At 44.2% G+C, this 12,682-nt stretch overlaps 1 non-coding gene across 1 annotated transcript; it reads right to left on the bottom strand.

The window, feature by feature from the left end:
• Positions 1 to 12,507: 12,507 nt before the first annotated feature.
• Trnaq-cug lies at positions 12,508 to 12,579 on the bottom strand. Its single transcript has one exon. It is a non-coding gene; the product is annotated as a tRNA-Gln (tRNA).
• Between the last annotated feature and the right edge of the window lie 103 nt (positions 12,580 to 12,682).

Consider the following 12,682-nt stretch of genomic DNA (forward strand, 5'->3'; position numbering starts at 1 on the left):
CCAGTCTACTATTGGCCTCCATGCCTATTTTCAACAAGTTTCTGACTTGGCCTTTAAGGCCCTTAAATGTTGCTCCCCCCGTGACCCACAAGTCTTTTTCCATAATTTGATTCAATAGTCAGGGGAGTCCTTCATGGACTTCCTTACCCGTGTCACTGAGGCAGTAGAGCAGAGGGTGGAGTCTGGACCCACCTGAGAGGTGTTTATCAAACAGTTAACTTGGGAGGGACTAAACATCCCTACTGCTATCCCTTAAACATCCCTAATGCTATCACGCCTGTCCGCAATGGTAACATTCACAAATGGGTACTTGCTACTAGAGACTTAGAACCTAGGGCGGGCCCTATTGAGGCTTTGACTACCTCCTTGGAGACTCTTTTGTCTCAAGGAAAACCTGCCCACTTTGGCGCACGGGAAGGCTGCTGGAACTGTGGGGGGCTTGGCCACTTTCGTAGCCACTGCCCAAGAGGTACAGCCTGCCCCAAGACTCACTGCCCCAAGTGCAAAAAAGGGTTCCATTGGGCTAAAGACGATAGGTCACAGCCTCAACTGGACACGGCTCCTTTAAACTCCACCCGGGGTGCCCCTCAGCCCCACCCACAAGAGGAGAAACAAGACAGATATTATGGACTCTCCCAATCCTCAACCACTCCCCACTAATGACCCTGTTATACTCTTTCCCTTATTGCTTCATTCCCCAGCCTACCCCACCCTTTATTCAACTAATTCTACACTTGGCCTCCCCACCATGGACCCAGTTACTTCCTGGGAATCACTCAATGGCTCCTGGCCCCTAAATGACTCTCTATGCTTCACTACCAACAACACATCCTCACGCATTGGGCTGTTCAACCTGGCTGTCCAAGATTATGCCGGCAGTGCCTCCTTGGGTTACATGCTTAAACTCAAGGGCCTTTCCCCTACCTTCAACAACACCGATGTAGCCTCGGTCCTCACTGCACTGGGGACAATAATAACAGGGGAAGCAAAGGGGACCGCCACCCCTCTGCCCCCATTTTGCCCTGCCATTTTATGCCCACCGCTCCCCAACTGCCCACACACACGCTCCCTTGCACCCTTTTTCCTCGTGCTCCCTATACCGTGGCAGAGATGCCACCCTAAGCCCAACCATGCCATCCCTCTTTTTTGCTGCTTCAGCCGCTCCCCCTCTAATCACCCCCTTGGAGACAACTGGCCCCCACCTATCCCTGCAGCATTAAGATCTCCCATACCAACTGCGAATCAATACTTGGTAACTGGGACCTCTGTGGTCCACACGCCTCCGTGGACATGAGGCTGTTCCTGGCACAGCAGGGCCTTCAGCTTTCCAATGGCACTTACACTAACACCAATCCCTCTACTTGTGCCAAAAACAAAATCCTTATATCCATTGATCACACAACATCCTGGCCCCACCCCAATTTGTGTGCGGCCCCCGTTTGCTTTATTGCTAGCCAGTTTCCTCCGACCCTCAGGGACAACTCAACTGCTCCGATACCAACACCACCTGTGTACTGGCAGCCTGCTGGAACCATCCAGCTCGCATAGTCTTCTTTATGCATGAACCTGCAGCCCTTTGGGTTCCAGTCACCAATGCAACCCACTTCCATGCTGTCACCCTTATAGAGCGGACAGCCTTGTCACAAGCCCCCCGCTTAAAAAGGGATTTCAGGGTCACTGCCACTCTCAGCCATTATCCTTGCATTAGGGTCAGCCACCACCACTGCAGTGGCTATCACCCAATCCTCCACTACTGTGGAGACACTCAATGAGGCTGTTTCCAAAACCTCCTCTACCTTTCACACTCAGTCCCTTATCAATCAGCATCTTCACCAGGCAATTAATGTGTTACAACAACAAATTGATCTCTTAAGTGAAGAGCTGGCAATTACCAAAGACATGGCTCTACTAGTTTGTGACCCTCACTTTAGGTCACTTTTGTCTCACCCCCTATAAAGTACAGAATATTACTGAAGCATGCCTACAACTCGTGCACTATATTCATGGCCAATGGAATCAAAAGTTTCTTAATTACTCTATATTACTAACTAATCAAATTATTGCTCTAAATTATACCCGCACCCCCCCATGCTGGACATCAATTCAGGGTTCTTAGAGAAAATCTGGTCTAATCTAAAAGCACTGTTTGACCCGTCTTAGATCGTTACTTACCTACTCCTGACAGGCATAATTATTCTTCTCTTTCTACTTTTTAAATGCCTTGTTCTTTCTTCTCGCAGTCAGAAAAAATTCAATCACTTGGTGTATCAGGCCCTCAGAGCAATACACGAAGATGATTTCAACCCGCCCTATGCAGCCTGACAGACTTGGCTTGCACAAATGTCCGAGGCCTCCCACAGATAATTCCCCACCTCAACTGATCCCCTGGGATGATACCCCTTGGAGGGCCAATGACGGGTAAGCTCCTGTTGGGCTGAATCAATCTAAGCCAGGACATGGATGTGTATGCCCATGCTCCAATGACGAGTAAGGTTCATGCCCGAATAGGACAACCTAAGACAGGCACAGTCCATGATCCTGGGGTCATCCCGAGGTGGAGCTGCCTACAGGCTCTCGATGGACAGTCATTTTTAAAGAAAAAGGGTGGAAATGTAGCAGGAGGCCTCCAAAGATGGCGCAGACCCAGAGCCCTGGGATTCAGGGAGAATTCACTTCACTTCTTGGTCTGCAAATAGCCCACCAAAAGGAGCCCATGCCTCCGCCTCTGTAACCTGCTTGCAAGCCCAGTGACTGCTGACATACTGCGAGGCATGGACCAATCAGAAAATGATACGCTGACTAAAGGGACTTGAGGGCGGAGAAAAGGGAAATATAAGTTCTGCCCCCTCCTGCATTAAATGAGCCTGCAGCACCTTGCCTAGTGCTTGCTTCTACCCAACTCCCGGGGTCTGTGTCATGACTCCGTGCCTCTTGCCCCCCCCATCATCAGGGGACCCGATCAAGGTCAGGGTCTTCACAGCTGGCCTGAGGAGAACCCGCAACACACACACATAAATAAAAATGTAATTTAAAAAACCAATTTCACCCTGTCATAAACTGAAAAAAAAAAAAAACCTCAGAAGGCAAATACAGGAAGATCAGGAATTCAAGTCCAGCCTGAGCTAAATGAGATCTTCTCTCAAAAAAACCTAAAAGAAATAGTTAAACAAAAAATGTACTATGGGGGTGAGGGTGGCGGAGAGATGGCTCAGTGGTTAAGAACACTGGCTGTTCTTGCAGAGGACCCAGGTTCGGTTCCCAGCACCCACATGGCAGCTAACAACTCTCTGTAATTCTAGCTCCAGGAGATCCAATGCCTTCATCTCTGTGGGCATTGCACAACATGGGTGCACTTACAAGCATGCAGGTAATACACTCATACACATAAAATAAAAATAGTAAAATATTTTTAAAATGTATAATGGAAGCTGGGCATGGTGATGCATGCCTTTAATCCCAGCACTTGGGAGGCAGAGGCAGGCAGATCTCTGTGAGTTCAAGGCCAGCCTGGTCTCAATAGTGAGTTCCAGACCAGCTAGGGCTACAAGGAGACCCTATCTCAAAAAGACCAAAAAAAAAAAGTGTATTATGGAATAAACCTATTATCATCACAAAAAAGTTCACAAGGGCTGGAGAGATGGCTCAGTGGTTAAGAACACTGGCTGTTCTTGCAGAAGACCCAGGTTCAAATCCCAGCACCCACATGGCAGCTAACAACTGTCCTCTTCTATCCTCCGTGGACACTGCACAACACAGGTGCACTTACTTATATGTAGGCAATACATGCATACACATAAAATAAAAATAATAAATAAAATATTTTTTAAAAAGTTCATGAAACAGACATTAATAGATTAGACAGAAAGTAAACTATACTGTAAAAATCATTTGGGTCCAGAAATAATAGACTGAGGTCTGTTTAGTTAACAACAGATGTCATGCATGGACATGGTCTGCCAGATGGGCAGATGCCTGAGCTGCTTTATTTCTGTCTGACCCTGGACATTCTTCCAGAGGTTGAGAGTATGATAACCACTCTAAAGGATGAGCTAGGATGAAGGTGATGCTCCTGACAGTTCACCCTTTCTTTTGAACACCTTGACCTGACTTCTGGCTAATTCTTGCTATTGGCCTTTGGTTATAGAATATGGCATAGTCTAGGTCTTGCTTCTGCATCATATTATTAGTGGTTATTACGGAAATGGAAAGCTTTTGCAATGTGATGGTTAATTAAAAACTTTGCAGCAGGGGAAACTCTTGAGACAAGAGACAGGTGTGAGGGAGGTGAGCAGGAATCTCCCCCTCCTGCCCCTGTGGCTGCCCAGGATGGAAGTCTTTGTTCTCCAAAGCTTTCACATTCCTGTAACCTTTGTGGCATATGTTACCTTGCTTAATTATCATATGTACCTTTTTACTTAGTTATCACCTATGTATCATTTTTGCCTTTTGTTTGCATTTCCCCACACATGAGTATAAGAACCCTCCAAAACTTGAGCAAGGGGTCTGACTCCTTTTGTTCATGGGGTCAGTCCCACTAGTGTAAAATTATTAAACTTCCTTTCCTCACCTGACTTTGGCTGTTGGTCTCTGATTTTTCCATAACAGGTGTGTGTGTGTGCGTGTGTGTGTGTGTGTGTGTGTGTGAGAGAGAGAGAGAGAGAGAGAGAGAGAGAGAGAGAGAGAGAGAGAGAGAGAGAGAGACAGACAGACAGACAGACAGACGACAGTGTAAATATGCATGCAGGTGCATATGTATACATGGTGTTTGTGTGGAGGCCAAAGGACAGCTTGTAAAAGTTTGTTCTTTCCTCTCACCATGTGGGTCCCAGGGATTGAACTCAGGCTGTCAGATTTGGCCACAAGAGCCACTGAGCTAGCTTGCTAGTCCCATGTTGGAGTTCTTGATGTAGAATTCTGGGCAGAGCAGAGCATTCTAAGGATTAGCTTTACCCCACCCTACCTTTTAACTGTAGGCATTTTTATATTATGGAATAAGCAATAGTAGCCTAGGTTAAAAATAGTTTTTTTTTTAATTTAAATTAGAAATTTTGTTTTATGTTTATGAGTGTATTGCCTGCATGCCTGTAAGTGCATCCGTGTCATGCAATGCCTGGGGAGGTCAGAACAGGGTGTCAGATCTCCTAGAATTGCAGTTACAGACAGTTGTTAGCTGCCATGTAGGTGCTAGGATTTGAACCTGGGGCTAACAACTGTCTATGTCTGGAACTCCAGTTCCAGGGGATCCAATGTCCTTTTCTGGCCTCTGTAGGGATTGCATGCACAAGTGCACTTAAATAAATGCATGTAAAGCACCTGTACACATACAAAATACAAATAAATAAACTTTTTAAAAAAGGAGAGATCTTTTTAAAAAGAAAAAGATAACCCATTCTGAAAATGGACCAAGGATACTGACAGGTGATTTACAGAAGACTCCATAAATGGCTAATAAACATAGGAGGAAAATTATTTACAATTACTTATATTCAGAGTAGTGGCAATTACTGGGCAAACCATTAGATGGGCACAAATGAAAAATGTTGCCTAGAATTCAGTGTTGGTGACTGGTAAGCAGTTATTGACATTGGCTTACAGATCAATGACAGCAATTATGCTTGACTTGGTCCTTTTGGGGGAAGGAGCTGCCACATCTGTAGAAACCACATCCTGTTCATAGCTGGAAGACAGACACAAGGGGTAGCTCCTGCCTCTCTTATCACAAGAAGCCTTCTTAGATGCCTTAGACTGTGTCTCGCATGGTATTGACCAAAATTGTTCCTCATGGCCACTTTGAACAGGGTAGCTGGGAAAATGAATATTTGCCTTTTCTGTAGATAAATACACAAGGAAAAAAATGATTAGAACTGCATTTTAGAGACTGGGGATGTAGCTCAATTTGCAGAGTGCTTGCCTAACATGCACAAAGCCCTGGGTTCAATCCCCAGCACCTCATAAAACAGGGTATGGTGAAAGCCTGTCAATCCAGCAGTCCCCTGGAGAATCAGGAATTCAAAGTCATTCTTGATTACATAGTGAGTTCAAGGTTAGGCTGGGCTACATGATATCTTATATAAATTCATAATTGGTAAGCTTTAATTTAGTAAACCTTCAGCATCTGACCTGTCTACAGGTAAGAAAATAGAGAATGTTTGGACCAACACACATCTTGGTTAAGGGAAAGCTATGCAGCAAATTAGTTAAATTTATGTGGACTCTTAGGGAAAGATTCTCAACATGAAGGAAAGAATACAAATCAGTTATTTCTGAGTTTAGAGAGGAACTGAAATATTAGAAGAAGACTTTAAGGCTTTACTTTATATTTCTCTATTACTTATATTAAGAGTAAAGTTCCAGGCTGGGGAGACAGCTCAGTGAATAAAGCAGTTGCTGAGCAAGCCTTACAACCTGAGTTCTGATTCCCCAGTCCCCTGTAAAAGCCAGCAACATTAGTGCACAGGCCTGTAATCACAGTGTTCCTACTTAGAGATGGGAGGTGGAGACAGGAGAATGACCTCTCTCTCTCTCTCTCTCTCTCTCTCTCTCTCTCTCTCTCTCCTCTCCTCTCTCTCTCTCTCTCTCTCTCTCTCTCTCTCTCTCTCTCTCTCTCTCTCTCTCTCTCTCTCAATAAAAATAGTTCCATATTTCTTCGTTGAAAAAGAGACACGAGGAAATTACTACCCATTCTCTCCCTAAACAAGAAAACAAACCCCCACTTTTCTTCTTTGCCTATGGAATCTACTATTTTTTTCATAGAAGCCTTTGATTTTCCTCCTTCCCTATTCCTAGGCTATACTTCACTTTTGTTAGTTTGCATCCAGCTGACTGCAGCTAGGACCCTCATACACCTCTGGTCTTCCTTTTAGGAAGCTCCTCCAGCTTACTTTTCCTAAGACCAGGTTCACTTTAATCTTTCCTCTGTCCACACATCTGTTTTTTTTTTTTTTTTTTTTAACTTCCTCAGCTTATTCATAAGGATGCTAACTATTACATGGGAGTTTTTTTAGGTTGTCTGGTGAATCTTGGAAATGCCCCTTTAAAATTTTTTTTGATTTATTTTTATTTTATGTGTATGAGTGTTATGCCTGCATGTGTGTAAGTGCACCCATGTCATACAGTTCCCACAGAGGACAGAAGAGGGCATCAGATCCCCTAGAACTGGAATTATGGATGGTCGTTAGAGGCCATAGGAGTGCTGGGATTCAAACCTGGGTCTTCTACAAGAACAGCCAGTGCTCTAAACCACTGAGCAATCTCTCCAGTCCCAGAAATGCCCCTTTAAAAAGACCTATTTTTTAAAAAATATTTTATTTATTAGTTTTTATTTTATGTATATGCATGTATTACCTGCATGTAGGTAAGTGCACCTGTGTCATGCAATGCCTGCGGAGGACAGAAGAGGCTGTTGGATTCCCTGGAACTGGAGTTATGGACAGTTGTTAGCTGCCATGTGGGTGCTGGGATTTGAACCCATGATATTCTTAAAACTTTAAAAAAAAGTATTTTATGTGTATCTCTGTGTGGATATGTGCATGTGAGTGCAAGTGCTCTTAGAGGCCAGAGGCTTTAGGTCCCCCTGGAACTGGCTACAGGCCTTGTGAGCTGCCTCATGTGGGTGCAGGGACCTGAATTCTGGTCCTCTGGAGGAATAGCATGTGTTCTTAACCACTAAGCCATCTTGCAAGTCCCTATTTTATTATTTTTAAATTATGTATATGTGTGTATAGGTCTCTGTGTGGGTAATGGGCACATAGTGACCAGAAGAGGTTGTCAGATCCCTTGGGGCTGGAATTACAGGGGGTTGAGCCCCCTGAAGAGGATACTAAGAATTGAACTCCAGTTCTCTCAAGAGTAATATGCACACGGCATGGTGGTGCATGCCTTTAATTCCAGCACTTGGGAGGCACAGGCTGGTAGATTCTGTGAGTTCCAGGCCAACTGGGGTTACAGGGAGACCCTGTCTCAAAAAGCCAAAGAGGGGAAAATGCAATATGTGCTCTTACCTCTGAGCAATCTTTCTGATGGACCCAAGTCCCCCCAAATAATGGACCCAAGTCCCTCCAAAATGATGGATTTAAACTAAAATCCCCCAGGCCTGAGAAAAACTGTACAAGGAAGTAAAAATGAAAAATAATTCTGAATGCTAAGAACAAGCTGAGCTGACCTTTTTCATGCTCCTTTGCCCAAGCTGGAAATCATCCCAGAAATCCCCCCCTACCTCTGCTTGGCGCATAGCCGCCGCTTTCTCTACTTGGCACACAGCCGCCGCTTGTATGGTTTTAAAAGAAAGCTTGTGAGCTGAATACTTCACTTCTCCTTATGATTAAGGTAGAAGTCCATCTATAGATGAATAAACCTCTTGCTTGTTGCATCTTCTGGTTTGAGGACTGAGTTATTGGGGTGCGGCCTCCCGTGGAAGTTGGGTACCCCAGTCAGGGGGCATCCTCATGCTTGTTGTATCTCCTGATTTGAGGACTGAGTTATTGGGGTGCGACCTCCCGTGAACGTTGGGTACCCCAGTCTGGGGGTCCAACACTTTCTAACCCTGAAATGTGTTAACAGTTTAAGCATATTTCTTCAGAGGGGACTAGCTATAGACTTTAAATTGCCAGTGTGCTGAGGGAGACTCTAACAGGGAAGACTGTGTGTGCAGCTCTTTTCAAGGTATTTGATCATGCAACTTTCCTTTGGGGAACACTGTCGTCCAAAGAACACACACTGAGAAATAATGACTTAGGGGGACAATGCGCTTAGTTCTTCTGGCCTTGCTCAACATACTCTCTCAATCTAATTTTTCCTGCTTCCCAAGATGAGTTTCCTTCCTTGCTTCTTCCTCCCTGGAGGTCTTCCTACTCATCTTAGGCTTCCTGGGTTGTGGCACAAGCTTTTTCAGTTACTCTTCAACTGCTTAGTTATTGACCTATCTGTCTCCCTTAACCTAAATAGCAACGAGACTGTGGCTGCTTAAGTAATAGCATGTATCTCTCCCAGTTTGAATGACTGGTACCTGTATAAGGGTGTGTGTGTGTCTGTGTGTTGGGGGGAGGGGTCTCATGTAGCTTGGGCTGTCCTTGAACTCCTGATCCTCCTGCCTCCACCTCCACCTCTCAGCTGCTGGGATTACAGGTTATTTACCACCCTGCCTGACAACCTAGCCCTTTGTACTGGCAGAGAAAACTCTGAAAAAGGCATTATATTAGTTTTCTATGACTGCTGTAACAACTTACCACACACCTGGTGATTTAAGTCAACACAGCACTGGGCTAAAATCAAAGGGTAGGAAGGTGTTTCCTTCTCCGGATCTTAGGAAAGAATCTGTTTTGTTGCCTCTCCCTGCCTCTGGATTCCTAGACTCTTGGTTCTTTTCCTTCATCCTCAAAACCAGCAAGGACTAGTTGAGGTATTTTTTCTTATTATATCACCCCTATCTCTTCTGCCTCCCTTTCTCACTTTCTTTCCTTCCTCCTTTCACCCCCTCTCCCCCCACCTTCTGACAGGGTTTCCTGTAGTCCAGGTGTCATACAGTCCATGCTGACCTTGAGCTCCTGATTCTCCTATCTCAAGCCTTAGGTGCTGCCACACCTGGCCCCTGAGGCAGGATAGATAGGGAAACTCTTGGGTGCCTGGGAAGGTAAAGGAACTCACCACTCTAAAGTTTGAAGTCTCCAGCCAACAGTCAAGAATTCCAACACAATTAACATTTGCTGTGAAGATGGCCAACACAGGGACATTATTATTATTATTATTACTCTTTATTATTATTATTGTAGAGCAAATGTAAATTTATTAAGAGAACTTGAGAAAGACATGAGAATGGGAGGGGTTGGGAGGGCTTCCAAGGGAAGACTATCCCTCATCTTTTTGAAAACCTTTTTATTTTTAATTGTTGGGTATGGTGGTGCATGCCTTTAATCCCAGCACTTGGGAGGCAAAGGCAGGTGGACCTCTGTGATTTCAAGGCCAGCCTGGTTCAGCCAGGGCTACATAGTGAAACCATGCCTCAAAAAAATTATTGCATTTTTATCTTGTGTGCATGCATATGCATGGATGCATGAATGTATGTATGGTACATCTGTGGAAGTCAGTGGACAACACTGATAAGTCAGTTCTCTCTCTCCTCCATGTGGTCCTGGGACTTGAACTTTACCTGCTGAGCTATCTTACCTTGCTCCATTTTTTCTGAGTCATGATCTCCATATTCCATATGTAGTCCAGGCTGTTCTAAAACTTTCCATCTTCCTGCCTCAGCCTCATGAGTGCTGGGATTATAGGCAGGTGCTCCTATTCCCAGTTTTAGCGATGGTCTTTTAAAACATTCTTTTTTTTTTCTTATTTTTTAAGGTTTACTTATTTTATTTTATTTTTTTGTCTTTTTGAGACAGGGTCTCCTTGTAGCCCCAGCTGTCCTGGAACTCACTATGTAGGCCAGGCTGGCCTGGAACTCACAAAGATCCACCTGCCTCTGCCTCCCAAGTGCTGGGATCAAAGGCGTGCGCCACCACACCCAGCACAGTTTATATTTATTTATTTATTTATTTATTTATTTATTTATTTATTTATTTATTTATTTATTATTTATTTGGTCTTTTTGAAACAGGGTCTTCCTGTAGCCCCGGCTGACTGGCCAGGTTGGCCTTGATTGTACAGAGATCCATCTGCCTCTGCTCCCAAGTGCTGAGACTAAAGGCGTGTGCCATGATGCTCAGCTTAAAGTTTATTTTTATTTCTTTATGTGTGTGTGTGTGTGTGTGTGTGTGTGTGTGTGTGTGTGTGTGTGTGTATGCCCACAGAAGCCAGAAGAGGGGTCAGATTCCTGGAACTGGAGTTACAAGCAGTTGTGAACTGCCTGTTGTGGGTGCTGGGATTTGGGTCCTCTGCAAGAGTACTAAAGTGCTCTTAACTGCTAAGCCATTTCAGCAGCACTTTAACATTCTTTTTACGTAGAAAATGCTAAAATAGTTCAGTGAGTCAACATGACTTTCAAATATGCCCTTCCTCCTTACCTAGATATTTGCTGGAGGTCTCACAAACAAGACCAAGCCTTTGTTTACAGTAAAACCATCTTAAATTCCCTTGTAACCCTTGGGTTTTACCTTATCAGTTATAATAGGATCCACTGCCTAGGAACCACCCTGTGACCTTTTAGATTCCTTAGCAACCCTCTGAAGATAGTAACTTCAAAACCCATCAAAAGGGTATATATGGCTACTATAAAGACAGCTCACATCCATGCTCTCAGGCATGTCTTTCTAAGCACCTCACTTTCTCTTAACCCGAGCCTAAAATCTACATTAAAATCCTTTTTTAATAAATTTCAACAGTTTCATATTGGCTCATCTTGAAATTCTTTTTGCAGCAAGGTCAAGAATCTGGTTTTTATCTGACACAAGGTCACACAAGGATAAAGGAACTTGGGCTGCTGGTGGTAGCGAGGAGCAGCATTTCACCCCTACTGACACTGACAACCCCCTTTTCCACTCTTGAAAGACCCTTTTTTTTGGGGGGGGTCTTTTTGAAACAGGCTCTCTCTGTAGCCACAGCTGGCCTGGAACTTGCTAGGTAGACCAGGCTGGCCTTGATCTCACAGAGACCTGCTTTTGCCTCCCAAATGCTGGGATTAAAGGTATGGACCACCACTCTTAACTTTGAAACACCCTACTGACAACCCTGGGCCCACTCAGATAATCAAAGACAATATCCACGTTTAAGATGAGTTGATTAGCAACTTTAATTCCATCTGTAAGTGAAATTCTCTTTACAAGGAACCTAAAATAAGGTTGTTAAGAATTATTAGGGGAATGTCGGGGCGGGGGGGGGGGGCGCATTATCCTGCCTACTACAGGAACTCTTGCTTAAAAGCCTCAATTTAGAGTTTGCATATATGTAGTAGAGGGTTGTGACTGTTAAGTGGAGGAAAGGCATTTTCAAATTACAAAACTCCCTCTGTCCCCTAAAATTAAGGATAGCAAGTTTGAGGCCAGCCTAGATAGACTGCCTCAAAAAAAACAAAGGATCCAAAACTACAGGGACAAATCACCTGTGTCTTAGTTAAAACACTCTAGAGATTTGCTAAAATGTAAAAATTGCCATCCTTCACTGATGTAAGCAGGTTTAGCTTGGAGGCTAACAAACAGGACTCAAGAAGTTCTCCATGAATCTTGATGAGGAGGGTGGGCGAAGTTCTCTTAATGACATCTGGAGATAGTTTAGAGATTTCTGGAGAGACTGAGTGGGTGAGAAATAAGTGCCTGCCCTTGACTGAAGTTGAGGGTAGAAAATGTCACTAAAAGGATCAAGTTTGCTTGAAGCTTCTTCCTAGGCTAAAAAAACAACTAAGAGTTCAATTAATGGATCTTCAGGTGGCAGATAATACTGAAATGAAAGGGGTAAGCACTCAAGCCTTCATAGGTAAAGATTACATTTGACTCAATTCAACGCCAGAAATGACAAAGTTATCTCATTTCTCATTCACTATATGAATGAAAACTATGGCAAAGAAAATAAAGAATTAGGTTCCACCGAGATTTGAACTCGGATCGCTGGATTCAGAGTCCAGAGTGCTAACCATTACACCATGGAACCAACACATAAAGAGGAATGCCTTCGACTCTCTAATACATAGAAAACCCCGCCCCCTACCGGAAGCCAACCTCTGAAGCGTCGCTTGCCTGCACAGTGGCACAAG

Source organism: Nannospalax galili, unplaced genomic scaffold (genome assembly GCF_000622305.1).
Source record: "Nannospalax galili isolate Female #2095 unplaced genomic scaffold, S.galili_v1.0 scaffold54, whole genome shotgun sequence".
NCBI classification, from domain to species: domain Eukaryota; kingdom Metazoa; phylum Chordata; class Mammalia; order Rodentia; family Spalacidae; genus Nannospalax; species Nannospalax galili.